General features: G+C 54.5%; 1 protein-coding gene across 1 annotated transcript in view; it reads left to right on the forward strand.

Moving 5' to 3' along the window:
• The first annotated feature begins 832 nt into the window (after window positions 1-832).
• The window catches only part of LOC147113239 (cytosolic purine 5'-nucleotidase), a 197,088-nt gene continuing 182,300 nt past the window's right edge, over window positions 833-15,620 (forward strand). The window contains exons 1-2 of the mRNA XM_085994112.1: window positions 833-1,121; window positions 2,987-3,096. The gene's annotated coding sequence lies outside the window, so the exon portion shown is untranslated. The remainder of the gene's footprint in view (window positions 1,122-2,986; window positions 3,097-15,620) is intronic.

A 15,620-nucleotide genomic window follows, 5' to 3' on the forward strand; every position in this document is an offset into this window, starting at 1 on the left:
TCAGCACTGGACAGCGGCAGCGCGACATCCGATTGTGCACAGGACCGAGGCGCTGCTGTGTTAAGTTGGAGATTGTAGACAGGACTGGGATATTCTATGTTACATCCGATTATATAAGGACTGGGAGCACCATGCATTGCTTTAAAGGTTTTTCAGCACTGGACAACATCTGTTACACTGGGGATTATATACAGGATTGGGAAATGATCATATTGTATTAGAGTATTGCATTGGGGATTATATTGTATTTTGTATTAGAGGTTGTGTACTGGTCTGAGCAGCAGTGTGCAGTAATAAAAATTAGTAGGTTGATATCATATCAATTTGCATGAAACCTTATCTCCAGCCCTACAACCTTCTGAGTTCTCTGTGTTCTTCCAAGTCTGGCCATCCCTCACTCCCTTCGCCCGACCATTGGCGGCCGTGCCTTCAGCCATCAAGACCCTAAGCTCTAGAATTCCCTCCCTAAACCTCTCCGCCTCTCTCTCCTCCTTTAAGATGCTCCTTAAAACCTACCTCTTTGACCTCACCTATCATAATATCTCATTCTTTGGTTCGGTATCAATTTTTGTCTGATTGCGTTCCTGTGAAAGCCTTGAGATATTTTATTACATTAAAGATACTATATAAATGCAGGTTGCTGTGGTAAAATAGGTTTAAATTCTTCTCAGACAGTGTGTTTACTGGCTGTGTGTTTACTTGCACTGTCACTCTAGTGACTAATTATATAACTTCATTCCCAATCTTTCCAACACCTGATGCCTCGTATCCCAGGGACCCAGACTCTTCTGATCTTAACACCTGTTGTCTCCTGATGATTAATCTGGTTTTCTTTTGTCTCAAAACAGAAATTACAGGAAATTACAGTGTGAGTTGATCAGCCTGTGAACAACCAACAGACTTGTGCAACACCTGAGACTGTTTGTCAGGTAGACACCATGAAGCTGGAGTCTGACCAGTCAAAGAATATTCAGACACACCAACTAGTTTTACAAGGAATCAGCCAAAGCCTTTAATCACTTGGAAACATAATTTTAAATCCCAGAAAGAGGTGGAAAAGGCTTCACCGTGTACAGAGGTCATCTGAGTTGGATTATGCAAAGGCATTGGAAAGGCAAAAGGTGAGTAGAACACAACTCCAAAAGGGATGAGAACTCCATCTAGTGGGAATGGACAATCAGGAGGAGTTAAGGCGTGAGGTTTTGTTCATGACTCAGGAAAAAGATGAGATCATATTCCTGAGATCTGGGTTCAACTGAGTTACTTTGTGTTCTTGAAAGAAAGTCTTGCATTTATATAGTGCCTTATGACAGCTCTCAGAAACATCCCAAAGTGTCAATTGTAAACCTCCGGGCCGCAGTGTCAGTATTTTATGAAATATGGATCTCAGCACCTCCATAATCAGGGTTAGTTAAGGGATATTATAGTGAAACCTAGGAGAAACCTCATCATCAGGTGCTCATCGGAACACACCCTGTATTGTTGGGCCTTTCCTTAGTTCTGAAACAGGACATCACTTACTTTAGCTGCATTCCCAGTTCCCTCCGCTGGTGTTCCTTTGAGCGCAGCAATGGATTTCAGTGATTGGAGGCTGTGAAGAAACATTATGGCAGCCTGAGAAATGGCTGCCTCAATCAGAGACCCAACCACAGCCACAGCCGCTGAGATTCTGATCTCGGTTCCACTGCTGTGAGTTCAAGGGCAGGATGTCTTTCACTTTGGAGAAATGGGGGGTTGGGGGGGGAAGTGGGGGGTTGGCTGCGGTACAGTTGTACCTAGGTCATTGTGACAGAGCTTGAAAGCAGCCATCCAGAGATAGGTAACCTGCCACTACCTGAGGGTACAGATAGGCTGCAGGTAACCTGCCCACTACCTGAGGGTACAGATAGGCTGCAGGTAACCTGCCCACTACCTGAGGGTGCAGATAGGCTGCAGGTAACCTACCCACTACCTGAGGGTACAGATAGGCTGCAGGTAACCTACCCACTACCTGAGGGTACAGATAGGCTGCAGGTAACCTGCCACTACCTGAGGGTACAGATAGGCTGCAGGTAACCTACCCACTACCTGAGGGTACAGATAGGCTGCAGGTAACCTACCACTACCTGAGGGTACAGATAGGCTGCAGGTAACCTGCCCACTAACTGAGGGTACAGATAGGCTGCAGGTAACCTACCACTACCTAAGGGTACAGATAGGCTGCAGGTAACCTACCACTACCTGAGGGTACAGATAGGCTGCAGGTAACCTACCACTACCTGAGGGTACAGATAGGCTGCAGGTAACCTACCCACTACCTGAGGGTACAGATAGGCTGCAGGTAACCTACCCACTACCTAAGGGTACAGATAGGCTGCAGGTAACCTGCCCACTACCTGTTTATTTACAATTATATCACATTTACTATGATATATACAACTGCTGTTAACTTTGCAAGAAAGGTTGGTGATTTCCCTCTACCTTGCACCGGTCCCCAGGGCAGGGACTCTCTACACTCGGGGTTCCGGCCACCTTAGCTTCAATGGAACCCGGCGTTAGTTTGGAGACCAAGTGTGATGAGTGAGGTGAGTGGAAGCAGTTCTGAGTGCGGTCTAAACAGAGTGCTGCGAGTTGGGTGAGTCAGGGAGTCTGAACTGTTTGCTGAAATCAAACTTTTGTTTGTTTCACATTTACTGTTACTGTTTACTGTTTAAAATCTAAATTTCCCAACTTTAAGCAGGGTTATAAAAGGGATATACAAGGCCTACAATTCAGAGAAGCTGAAGGCAATTAATTAGGAAAACTAGATTAAACTGGTTCTCCTGTAGCAGAACACAGCAAGCTCCTTTGTTTCAGGGCCAATAAAAACAGGCTTTGCAGTGCGATTTTGCACTGAGTGCAGTTTAAACAGAGTGCTGTGAGTTGGGTGAGTCAGGGAGTCTGGTGAGAAGGGGAAGGAGGAGATCCCTTGCTTCACCTTTGTTTTTCCTATCTTTTCACCCTGTAGAAATTGGTTCTTACTTTACACCAAGGAAAGAGTCCGAGAGTGGGAGCAGTCAAACAACAACAATGGCGAAACCTCTAAAGTGACATCACAACCAGGGAAGGAGCTGATTGGTAAGTAGGACCTGGTGAGTATTTCTACAGAAACTTTTGGTGTCCAGGGCGAACACGTGTGCAGGAAGTGTCTCCAACTGCAGCCACTTGAAATCCACGTTTTGGGGCTGGAGCTGCGGCTGGAGTCACTGTAGAGCATCCGCGAAGCTGAGATCTTCGTGGATAGCACGTTTAATGAGCTGGCCACACTGCAGGTAAAGAGTGCACAGGCAGACAGGAAATGGATGACTGCCAGACAGAGTAAAAGAACTAGGAAGGTAGTGCAGGAGTCCCCTGGGTCCATCTCCCTCTCCAACAGATTTTCCGTTTTGGATACTGATGGAGGAGATGGTTTCTCAGGGGAATGCAGCAAGAGCCAAGTCCGTGGCACTACGAGTGGCTCAGCTGTACTGGAGTGGAGGAAAAAGAGTGGGAGAGCAATAGTGATAGGGGATTCTATCGTAAGGAGAATAAATAGACGTTTCTGTGGCCGCAGACGTGACTCAAGGATGGTATGTTGCCTCTCTGGTGCCAGGGTCAACGATGTCACTGAATGGCTGCAGGGCATTCTGAAGGGGGAGGGTGAACAGTCAGAGGTCGTGGTTCACATTGGTCCCAACGACATGGGTAGAAAGAGGGATGAGGTCCTGCAACAAGAATTTAGGGAGCTAGGTAGCAGATTAAAAAGCAGGACCTCAAAGGTTGTAATCTCTGGATTACTTTCGGTGCCATGTGCTAGTGAGTATAGGAATAGGAGGATTGAGCAGATGAATGCATGGCTAAAGAGTTGGTGCAGGAGGGAAGGCTTTAGTTTCCTGGATCATTGGGGTCTGCTTCTGGGGAAGGTGGGACCTGTACAAGTCAGACGGGTTGCACCTGAACCGGAACGGGACCAACTTCCTTGCAGGGAGGTTTGCTAGTACTGTTGGGGGGGTGTAAACTAACTTGGCAGGGGGATGGGATACGGAGTGGAGCTATAGTAGAGGGTGATGCACAACCAAATATAGAGGAAAAAACAAGTCAGCCTGGAAGGCAGAGCAAATATGTAACGGCACAAGGGAGTATGGCAAGGCTGGATGGCATTTATTTTAATGCAAGGAGTCTTGCGAGTAAGGCAGATGAATTGAAGGTGTTGATGAACACATGGGAGTATGATATTGTTGCTATCACAGAGACATGGTTGAGGGAGGGGCAGGACTGGCAGCTCAATATTCCGGGGTATAGAATCTTCAGGCGAGACAGAGGGGGGTGTAAAAGAGGAGGGGGTGTCGCAATATTAATCAAGGAGTCAATTACTGCTGTAAGGAGAGATGATATCTTAGCAGGTTCCTCTAATGAGGCCATATGGGTAGAACTTAAAAACAAAAAGGGGCAAGCACTTTGCTGGGAGTGTACTATAGGCCCCAAACAGTCAGGGGGAGATAGAGGAACAGATATGTAGGCAAATCTCAAGAAGTATAGAAATAATAGGGTAATAATAGGGGATTTCAACTTCGCCAATATTAACTGGGATAGTCAGAGTGTGAATGGCTTAGAGGGTGCGGAATTCTGAAAGTGCATCCAAGACAGCTTTTAGAGCCAGCATGTAGAAAGTCCTACAAGAGAGGGGGCGGTACTGGACCTAATACTAGGGAATGTAGCTGGGCAAGTGGTAGAAGTGTCAGTAGGAGAGCATTTTGGTGACAGTGACCATAATTTGGAGAGATTTAAGGTAGTCATGGAAAAGGACAAAGATGGACTGAAAATAAAGGTTCAAAATTGGGGGAAGGCCGATTTTAATATGATAAGGCAGGATCTGGCCAAAGTGGACTGGGATCAGCTACTTGTAGGAAAATCTACGTCAGAGCAGTGGGAGTCTTTCAGAAAGGAAATAGAGAGAGTACAACACCAACATGTTCCCGTAAAGGTCAAGGGTGGGACCAACAAGCCCAGGGAACACTGGATGTCAAGAGATATACAAGAATGGATTAGGGAAAAAAGGGAGGCTTTTGGCAGGTACAAAGGACTAAAAACAGTGGAAGCCCTAGAGGAGTATAGAAAGTGCAGGGGGGTACTTAAAAAAGAAATTAGGAGAGTGAATAGGGGGCATGAAAAAACACTGACGGGCAAAATAAAGGAAAATCCCAAGGTGTTTTATAAGTATATTAAGGGCAAGAGGATAACCAGGGAAAGAGTAGGGCCCATTAGGGACCAAAGTGGCAATCTGTGTGTAGAGCCGGAAGATGTAGGTGAGCTTTCAAATGAATATTTTGCATCTGTATTCACTGTGGAGAAGGACGATGTAGGCATAGAAATCAGGCAGGGGGATTGTGATATACTTCAACAAATTAGTATTGAGAGGGAGGAGGTACTAGCGGTTTTAGCAGGCTTAAAAGTGGATAAATCCCCAGGCCCTGACGGGATGTATCCCAGGCTGCTGTGTGAGGCAAGGGAGGAGATTGCAGGGGCTCTGACACAAATTTTCAGAACCTCTCTGGCCACAGGGGATGTGCCAGAGGACTGGAGGACAGCTAACGTAGTACCTTTGGTCAAGAAGGGTAGTAGGGATAAACCAGGAAATTACAGGCCAGTGAGCCTAACATCAGTGGTAGGGAAATTATTGGAAAAAATTCTGAGGGACAGAATTAGTCTCCACTTGGAGAGGCAGGGATTAATCAGGGATAGTCAGCATGGCTTTGTCAGGGGGAGATCATGTCTGGCCAATTTGATAGAATTTTTTGAGGGGGTGACTAGGTGTGTGGATGAGGATAGAGCAGTTAATGTAGTCTACATGGACTTCAGTAAGGCTTTTGACAAAGTCCCACATGGGAGACTGGTCAAGAAGGTAAGAGCTCATGGGATCCAGGGCAATTTGGCACATTGGATCCAAAATTGGCTTAGTGGCAGGAGGCAGAGGGTGATGGTCGAAGGTTGTTTTTGTCACTGGAAGCCTGTGTCCAGTAGTGTACCGCAGGGATCAGTGCTGGGTCCTTTGCTGTTTGTAGTGTACATTAATGATTTAGATATGAATGTAGGAGGTATGATCAGTAAGTTCACAGATGACACGAAAATTGGAGGAGTGGTAAATAGCAAGGAGGGAAGCCTCAGGCTACAGGATGATATAGACGGGATGGTTAGATAGGCAGAACAGTGGCAAATGGAATTTAACCCTGAAAAGTGTGAGGTGATGCATTTTGGGAGGACTAACAAGGCAAGGGAATACACAATGAATGGTAGGACCCTAGGAAGGACAGAGGACCAGAGGGACCTTGGTGTGCATGTACATAGATCCCTGAAGGCAGCAGGACAGGTAGATAAGGTGGTTAAAAAGGCATATGGGATACTTGCCTTCATTAGCCGAGGCATAGAATATAAGAGCAGGGAGGTTATGATGGAGCTGTACAAAACGTTAGTTAGGCCACAGCTGGAATACTGTGTGCAGTTCTGGTCGCCACACTATAGGAGGGATGTGATTGCATTGGAGAGGGTGCAGAGGAGATTCACCAGGATGTTACCTGGGCTGGAGCATTTCAGCTATGAAGAGAGACTGGACAGGCTGTGGTTGTTTTCCTTAGAGCAGAGAAGGCTGAGGGGGGACCTGATTGAGGTGTACAAAATTATGAGGAGCATTGATAGGGTAGGTAGAAAGGAACTTTTCCCTTTAGTAGAGGAGTCAATACCCAGGGGGCACAGTTTCAAGGTAAGGGGCAGGAGGTTTAGAGGGGATTTGCGGAAAAACTTTTTCACCCAGAGGGTGGTTGGAATCTGGAACTCACTGCCTGAAAGGGTGGTAGAGGCAGGAACCCTCACAACATTCAAGAAGCATTTAGATGAGCACTTGAAACGCCATAGCATACAAGGCTACGGACCAAGTGTCAGGGCAAGGCTGGTTCTGGACGCAAGTGCAGACAGACGAGGCGAGAAGCAGGTATGCAGTCTTAAATAAAAGTACTTTACTAGAATAACACAGGTAAACAGTTACAAACATAGGAGCTCAAGACAAGCTACTACTAGGCAAACGGCTTGTCAAGACTGAGCACAGAGGGAAGAAACCACAGAACTTAAATACAAGCAAAAACAGGTGAAACCAATAAACCTGATAAAAGGCAGTTAAGTAAACTAGTAACAATTTAGCAAAAGGAAACAAACAAGTGAAGGTGCCATCTAGAGGTTACCAACAGAACTGACTGGCACCCTCACAAGCTCATTCTGGACTTTGCTTTCAGAGGAGCAGGTTGTGCTGTTCCTGCTGCTGCTGCTGCTGCTGTGGAGAGCACCCAACATCATTTACAGAGGTGCCTGGAGAGGACGGAGGAGAGGACAGAGGAGGAGGCCAGCATTACACCTGGAGAGGCCTCTTTGTCATCACTGCCTCCCAATTCGGCCTCCAGCCCAGGAGAGGGAGAGAGGGAGAGAGGACACGAACAGCTCCACGTGGAAGGAGGGGTGGAGCTGCGATTCCAGACATCTGCAGGTGGGTGTCCTTGTGCATTCCCCCAAAGACTTTGCATTCCAGGTGGGGGGAGAAAAGAAGACAGGCCGGAAGCCTGGCCTGGGTTGGCTGGAGCCTGCCCAGGTGAAGCTTGTTTGTTTGATCGCATCAAGAAGACCTGGTGTGGGCTGAGCCTGGGCTTTTTTTCCAGCCTACCCAGGTGAAGACGTCTTCTCCCCCTGCCCGAAGACCATCAGGAAAGACTTTGTTATTCCATCGGGGGAGTGCACCCAGCCGACGCCCACCCACCGACCAACACCTTAAGTGGGGACCCTGCCTGTGCGGCCCCCCTCCTCCTTCCCATCCCCCTCTTTCTCTCTCCTTGTCCTCTCTCTGCCTCTCTAAAAGGCACCTCCTTTATTATTTTTCTATTTACCCATTGAGCAGAGGGAAGGAAGGGCCCCCCTCCCAATTAATACCATCAAGGGGAGAGGCGGGCCAGTTAATTTACACTCCCTCTGCTCTGGGAAACATTTAATTACCAAGGCCATTAACATCTTGGGGCCTGTGACTTTTTGGGGTTTGTGTGGCTCTTCTTTAAAACCGCCCCACGATGGCGAGCACTTCTTCGGCGGCGACGGGGCCGGCGATGACATATGCGGCGGCGGCGGCCAAAGCCTCGGCCGCTCCCGCTGCTGCTGCTGCCCCGTCGCCGTTCCGGTTAATGACCATCAAGCTCGGGGTGAAGAGCTACACCCACCCCGACATGACTATTGAGGCGTGCGTAAAGGCTATGGCCGGGGTTGTCGGCCCTCCGGCCATAGTCGCCGCCTCAAAAATGTATGGGAAGGCTGTCTTTTTCCTGGAGTCCGAGCGGGCGGTGGCCCTGGCCATCGCCCAGGGGCTCACCGTGGGCAGGACTTTCCTGCCGGTGGACCCGCTGGAGGCCACCGCGCAGAGGGTCGTGCTGTCGAACGTCCCGCCCTATATCACCGGTGAGCTCCTCCTCCCCCACCTACGTCAACTCGGGGAGGTGAGGTCGGGGATTTCCCCGATCCCGCTCGGGCTCCGGGAAGGCAGCCTTCGCCATGTCTTCTCCTTCCGGCGCCAAGCTTTCGTGCAGCTGGCGCGGGAGGGGGAGACGGACGGGGCTTTCACGGTCCTCCACGGGGGGACCCCGTACCGCGTCTTTTGGACCACGGACGGCGTGCGGTGCCACGCCTGTAGGGAGGTGGGGCACGTGCGGAAAAACTGCCCCGCCTCCAAGGCCGCCAAGTCATCCGGCGCGACCAAGGCTGGCGCCGCCGCCGCTCCTCCCTCCGGGTCTAGCCGCGCCCCCTCCCGAACAAAAGCTAACGGGGCGCGGTCGTCGTCGGAGGCCATCGTCATCCGGGCCTCCGGCGGGGGGGAGGAGGGAGGTCCAGTCGCGAAGAAGGCGCTGGGGAAAAGTAAACACCGTAGGGTGGGTCCCCCCGCGGAGGGCGTCCCCCACAATATGGAGCCCCTGACGCCGGAGAGCGTCGCCGCGATAATCGCGGAGTGCGGAGGGGGGGGGGGCCCTCGTGGCCGAGCCTGTGGCCGCGACCGCCGAGGCGGTAATGCCAGAACCTGCGGCCGGGCTCGGGCCCGGGGGTCCCAAAGAACTCGCTCCTCCAGAAGGAGCAGGGGAGGCCCCTGAAGAAATGGAGGCCTCCCTTTACCCCTCCGCGCTCAAAAGAAGGCGCGACCCCCTGGATGAGGAGGAGGACCGGGAGGAGGAAGGTCCCTCCGGTCAGGGGGAGTCGTCGCCCGCCGCGGGCGCTGCGCCCCACCCCACCGCTGACACCATTACGGGCGAACGGCAGGGGTCGCCTGTCCCTGAGGAGGCTGAGGCAGAAGCGTCTGCCCAGCTCGTGCCTCCCGGGGATGGGGACGAGACCCTGCCCGTGGGGGGGGTCGCGGAACGAGCCGCGGCGGGAATGGATCCACTGCTGGTGGCTTTGCCCCTCGACGGGTCGGGCGGCCAGGGGACCGGGCCGGGCGAGTCCTCTGATGATGAGCTCGCCCAGAGCGGCCCGGACCTTTCCCAGGTGCTGCTCGACTTCGTCGAGGTTTGCGGGAAAATTACCCCATCTGCTGGGTCGGAGGCCGGTGGCGTGGCGGAGGGGGACCCTCCGTCTGTGTCTCCGGTGCCGGGCGACTTGGAGATGATCGGGTACACGTGTTCTCCCGTCTCTCCGGTCTCTCCGGTCGTTCCGGCGCCTGGGGCGGAGGGGGTCTCCGGCCCGCCGCCGCCTTCTGGCCCGGCCCCCCTAAAGGAGCCCGGGGGGGAATCCTCCGCTGCCGATCCTGGGGGTGGGATCGGGGCGGAGGCGGGGCCGGCTGTCGCGGCCGGGCCGCCCGATGCGCACTGCGTGGCGGACGGTTCGGCCGCCAGTGGCGACCCCCCGGAGGAGGACGGGGACTCGGTGGTGGGGGCGGAGGAAGATTTAGAATCCATCGCCGACGAGGCGATAGATGACCTCGTGCCCCTCGCCGGGCCCCCCCTCGTTCTTATTCCCATCAGGGAGCTCCGGGAATTTGTGGCCACGAGCCAGGGTCGCCGCAGGACCCAGCAGGCCCTCGACAGATGGTCGGGGCTGGCGCTGCTCATCGGGTCGGCCCGCGTCGCCTATAAGACCATGGGTGCGGACGCGGGCGTGAGCCCGTCCGAGCTGTGTCGGTTCCGGGCATTCCTCACCGGGCTGCTAAGGGAGTGGCGGTCGACTAGCGGCCGCCCTCCCTTCCCCCGTTAGGTTTAAGTAGGGGTTGGTTGTGCTTCTGAAATGAAGATAACCATAGCCAGCCTCAACGTCAACGGCAGCAGGGAAGCTAGCCGCAGATTTAATAACTTTTCGGTCCTTCGGGACGGGAAGTATGCGGTGTGCTTCCTGCAAGAAACCCACACCGTTCCGGGAGACGAGGCCACGTGGCTCCTGGAGTGGCAAGGAGGGGTCAACATGAGTCACCTCTCCAGTGTTTCCAGTGGGGTGGCTATCTTGTTGGCCCCGCATTTTCAGCCGGAGATCTTGGGGGTCAAGGAGCTCGTGCCGGGCCGCTTGCTCCAGGTCACCGTTCGCCTGGGGGGCGTGCCGTTCCATCTAGTGAACGTGTACGCCCCCGGGGCCGGTGCGCAGCAAGCGCGCTTCTTTGAAGAAGTGTCCACTCTTTTGGGCTCCATCGACGCGGGCGAGTGCGTCGTCCTCGGGGGGGATTTTAATTGTACCCTCGAGGCGAGGGACCGCACGGGTACCCAGCCGAGCCCGGCGTCGGTGGGGAAGTTGAGGGACCTGGTCGGGTCCCTCGACTTGGTGGACGTCTGGCGTAATCTCCATCCCGACTCCAGCGCCTTCACCTTTGTGAGGTCTGGGGGAGGAGCGTCCAGGATCGACCGCCTCTACATTTCCCGAGCGTACGTCTCCTGCGTTCCGACGGCTTCCGTGCGGCCGGTGCCGTGCACGGACCACCACCTGGTGTGGGCGGAGCTCGTGCCGCCGCGCGCCGGGGGGGGGTCCGCGTACTGGCACTTTAACAACCTGCTGCTGGAGGACGCGCGGTTCCGGGATTCGTTCGGTCGGTTCTGGGCCGGCTGGAGAAGGAAGCAGGGGGGCTTCCCCTCCTTGAGGCTATGGTGGGATGTGGGCAAGGCTCACATCCGTCTCTTCTGTCAGGAGTACGCGAAGGGGTCAACCAAGAGGCGGGAGGCCCGGGTCGGGCAGTTGGAGAAGGAGGTGCTCGACCTGGAGTCCCGTCTCGGTCAAGTCGCCGAGGACCCGGCCCTGCGGCTGGCGTACGAAGAGAAGAAGGGCGCGCTGAAGGACCTGCGGCTCGTCGGGTCCCGAGGCGCGTACGTGAGGTCGCGGATCCAGTTCCTGCGGGACCTGGACCGCGGCTCCCCCTTCTTCTACTCGCTGGAAAAAAGACGGGGGGTCCGTAAGCAGCTTTTGGAGCTGCTGGCCGACGACGGATCTCCGGTCTCGGATCCGGAGGGAATCCGCGCGGAGACCCGCGCCTATTACGGGGCTCTGTTCTCTCCGGATCCGTCCAGCGAGGACGCGCGCAGAGTTTTGTGGGAGGACCTGCCGAAGGTCGGCCTGGAGGGCGCCGAAAAATTGGACGCTCCTCTGAGTTTGGAGGAGCTGTCCGGCGCCCTCCGCCAGCTCTCTAGGGGGAAGTCCCCGGGGCTGGACGGGCTGACCGTGGAGTTCCACAGGGCGTTCTGGGGCGTCCTGGGGGGCGACTACGTGCGGGTCCTGGGGGAATGTTTGGCGACCGGGGAGATGCCCCTCTCGTGGCGCAGGGCGGTGATCGTCCTGCTGCCTAAGAGGGGTGATCTCCGCCTCCTCAAGAACTGGCGCCCGGTCTCCCTCCTCAGCACGGATTACAAAATCTTTGCCAGGGCCATGTCTGTTCGCCTTGGCACCGTGCTGGCCCACATGATCCATCCCGACCAGTCCTACACGGTCCCGGGCCGGACCATTCACGATAACATCCATCTGGTCCGGGACCTGGTCCACCATTCCCAGAGGGCTGGTCTGTCGGTCGCCTTCCTTTCCCTGGATCAGGAGAAGGCGTTCGACAGGGTGGATCACGAGTATCTTTTCGGGACTCTGCGCGCATTCGGGTTCGGGACGCATTTCGTCGCCCGGATCCGACTTCTGTACGCTGCCGCGGAGTGTCTGATTAAAGTTAACGGGTCCTTGACGGCGCCCCTTCGCTTCGGGAGGGGGGTGCGTCAGGGATGCCCCATGTCCGGCCAGTTATACGCCATTTGCGTGGAGCCTTTCCTGCGCCTCTTGCGGAAGAGGTTGGCGGGATTGGCTCTGCGAGGGCCGGGCGTGGAGGTGGTCCTCTCGGCTTACGCCGATGACGTGCTCCTCGTGGTCACGGATCCCGTTGACTTGCGGAGGATGCGGGAATGCCAGCAGATTTACTCGGACGCATCCTCCGCCAGGATCAACTGGGGGAAATGTTCTGGACTCCTGGTGGGTCAGTGGCAGGTGGACTCTCTGCCGGAGGAGTTCGGGCCCTTCGCCTGGAGTACCACGCACCTCCTCTACTTGGGAGTCTACCTCAGCCCGGCCGAGGACGCCTGGCCGGCGAACTGGCACGAGCTGGAGGCCAAAGTCACCGCTCGCTTAGGACGCTGGACAGGATTGCTCCGAGTGTTGTCCTACAGGGGTCGGGCGTTGGTCATAAACCAACTGGTGGCCGCCATGTTGTGGTACCGGTTGGTTACTCTGATCCCCCCCCCTGCGTTTGTCGCCAAGATACAGAAGAAGCTCGTCGACTTCTTCTGGAACAACAGGAGACACTGGGTCGCTGCCGCGGTTCTGAGTCTCCCGCTTAAGGAGGGCGGTCAGGCGTTGGTGTGCCTCCGCACCCAGGCTGCGACTTTCCGTCTTCAGACGCTGCAGAGATACCTGTACGTCGAGAATCCTCCAAGATGGTGTGCGCTGGCGACGTATTTTTTCCGCCAGCTGCACGGCCTCAATTACGACACGCAGCTCCTGTTTTTGGAGGTGAGCGGCAGGCGTGCCAGCCTGCGGGAGCTGCCTGTCTTTTACCAGGAACTACTATGGGTTTGGAACTCCGTCGCCTCCAGGCGGAGCTCTCCCCCGTCAGGAGCGGCGGCTGTCCTCCGGGAGCCGCTGTTCAGGAATCCGCACCTCCACGTCCGCGAGTTCGGGTGGCTGGCGGAGCGCAGGGCTGTGCCTGGCAGGGTGACTAGAGTCGGGGACCTACTCGATGGCGGAGGAGCGGGCTGGATGGCGCCAGAGGAGCTGGCGCGACGCATGTCATGGGACAACGTCCGGCTCGCGGTCAATGCCATCGGGGCGGTGAAAGCGATGTTGCCCCCCGGCGCCACGAGGTGTGTCGAGGCGGCTCGGGCACGTGGGGAGATCCCGTCCGAGCTTACTCCCGTTCGGATGGAATTCCTTATCGGCGCCTTGCCCCGAGACTCCCCTCGGGGATCGGCGCCTCACAACTTGAGCCGTCTCGAGGAAATACCCTCCGTGCTTTTTCATTCTGCACGGAGGGGTTTCCTGTATGGGCTGCTCTTGCACACCTTCCACTTTGCCATCTTTGCCTGCCGTCCGGACACGCCGTGGTGTGCCGTTTTACCTCCGGACGGAGGCGGAGGTCCCCAATGGGGGGCTCTCTATGCGGGAGTCCTCCCCTGTTCTATCGGGGATTTGGCCTGGAGGGTGTTGCACAGAGCAGTTCCGTGCAATAGATTTTTAAGTAGGTTTACGGACTCCCAGACCGCTTGTTTGTTTTGCGGTCTGGAGGAGTCCGTCTTTCACGTGTACACGGGGTGTGAGAGGTTGCAGCCCCTCTTCCATTTTTTGAGGGGGCTGCTCCTCAAATTTTGGTTGCACTTCAGTCCCACGCTCCTGATCTACGGTCACCCCGTGCGGAGGGGAGCGGGCAGGTTGGAGGACCTCCTCGTGGGCCTGCTCCTGGGCCTGGCCAAGAAAGCCATTAATTGGTCCAGGCAGCGGGCGGTCGAGGGGGTCGTCCGACCGGATTGCCTCCCCCTCTTCCGTGGCCATGTTCGCGCCCGGGTGGCCCTAGAGATGGAGCACGCGGTGTCCGCCGGCGCGCTCGAGCTTTTGCGTGACCGGTGGGCGCCGCGGGGACTGGAGTGCATAATTAGTTTAAATAATCAAATTTTAATTTGAGGGGTTAAGGTTTTATTTAAAGGGGTACTGGATTTTAGTTAGTTTATTTTGTTAATTTGTTTAACACAAAGAAGCAAGTGAAGGTGCCATCTAGAGGTTACCAACAGAACTGACTGGCACCCTCACAAGCTCATTCTGGACTAAAGAAAAAAAAAACAAGTGAAGGTGCCATCTAGGGGTTACTGAGGGAACTAACCGGCACCCTCACACCAAGTGCTGGAAAATGGGATTAGAATAGATAGGGCTTGAGGGCCGGCGTGGACACGATGAGCCGAAGGGCCTCTTTCTGTGCCGTATAACTCTGACTCTATGACTATGACTGGAACCTGGTTCATTGTTTGTCTGTTGTGCCCGGGACACATCTTGCATGTGACAAGCTGGAGCCATTCACTGGGGAAGAGTAGCCTATCTCACGGTTTTTATCTCGGAGTCCCATCTCCTGAGTGGGCTGCTACCTACGCTAGCGAACACCACCTGCTCTTTACAATGGAGGGAACCACCTGCATCCATTGGACACAAATACCCCCCCAGACATCAGCCCAGTATTCAGATCCTGTGCTTCGCTCTGCGCTCACCGGGGCTGTCTGGAGTGGGGCTCAAACCCTTCACCATCTGACTCAGAGATGGGAAGACTACCCCCTGAACCAAGGGCTCACTCCCGCTGTTTGATTTCAGAAATATACAGCTGCATTTCCCACTAATACACACTAGGTGCCAGTGTTTACGGGGCGATTTTCACTGAATACTTTAGGCACTAAAGAGGTAAAAGGGTGGCCAAGTTGGGGTCTTAACCTGAAACATCGGTTTAGCCCACATTCAGCGCAAGATGCCATCTTGGTAAAGGAGTTGAAGCCAGCGCTCGGAACAGCCGCCCAGAGGATTGTTAAACTGCTGATTGCCACTTAAAATGCCTGCTAGCTTCATTAACGAGGCTACACGGCATTTTGGTGGCTGGCGCTTCAACTAACGCCCTCTCCGAACAGCGACCCGCTGATTGGGAGCAAACACAGCGTTGATGTCGATTTCAAGTGCTGCTTAAAGGGATACTCACCACTTAAAGGGATACTTACCACTTAAAGGGATACTCAGCATTTCATGGTCATTGCTGCTGGAGCTGTGAAGAGGACCTCAGAAACACATCGGGAGACTTTCTGGGACACTTTGTCAAGACTTCACCAACACTCAAGCAACAGTTATTCTGGAAATTCTCTGAGGATTTCACCTAAAAGGAGTGAGTGCTGAGCTCCTGCACCTTATTGGAGTCACCAGGAGAAAGGGAGTGCTTGGTCATCAGCATCTTGCTAGGGGTCCCCTTTGGTCTGGATGAGGAATGGGAGAAGGACATGAGGCCGGGAAGAGCAACACCAGCTGCTGCAGGAGAGAGAGACAGGAGGGCGAGGAGGGTGAAGTCGTGTCCTTACCTCCCCGCG

Source organism: Somniosus microcephalus, chromosome 8, assembly GCF_052327205.1.
Source record: "Somniosus microcephalus isolate GS21.2 chromosome 8, FLI_Smic_1.0, whole genome shotgun sequence".
In the NCBI taxonomy this organism is placed as follows: Eukaryota; Metazoa; Chordata; class Chondrichthyes; order Squaliformes; family Somniosidae; genus Somniosus; species Somniosus microcephalus.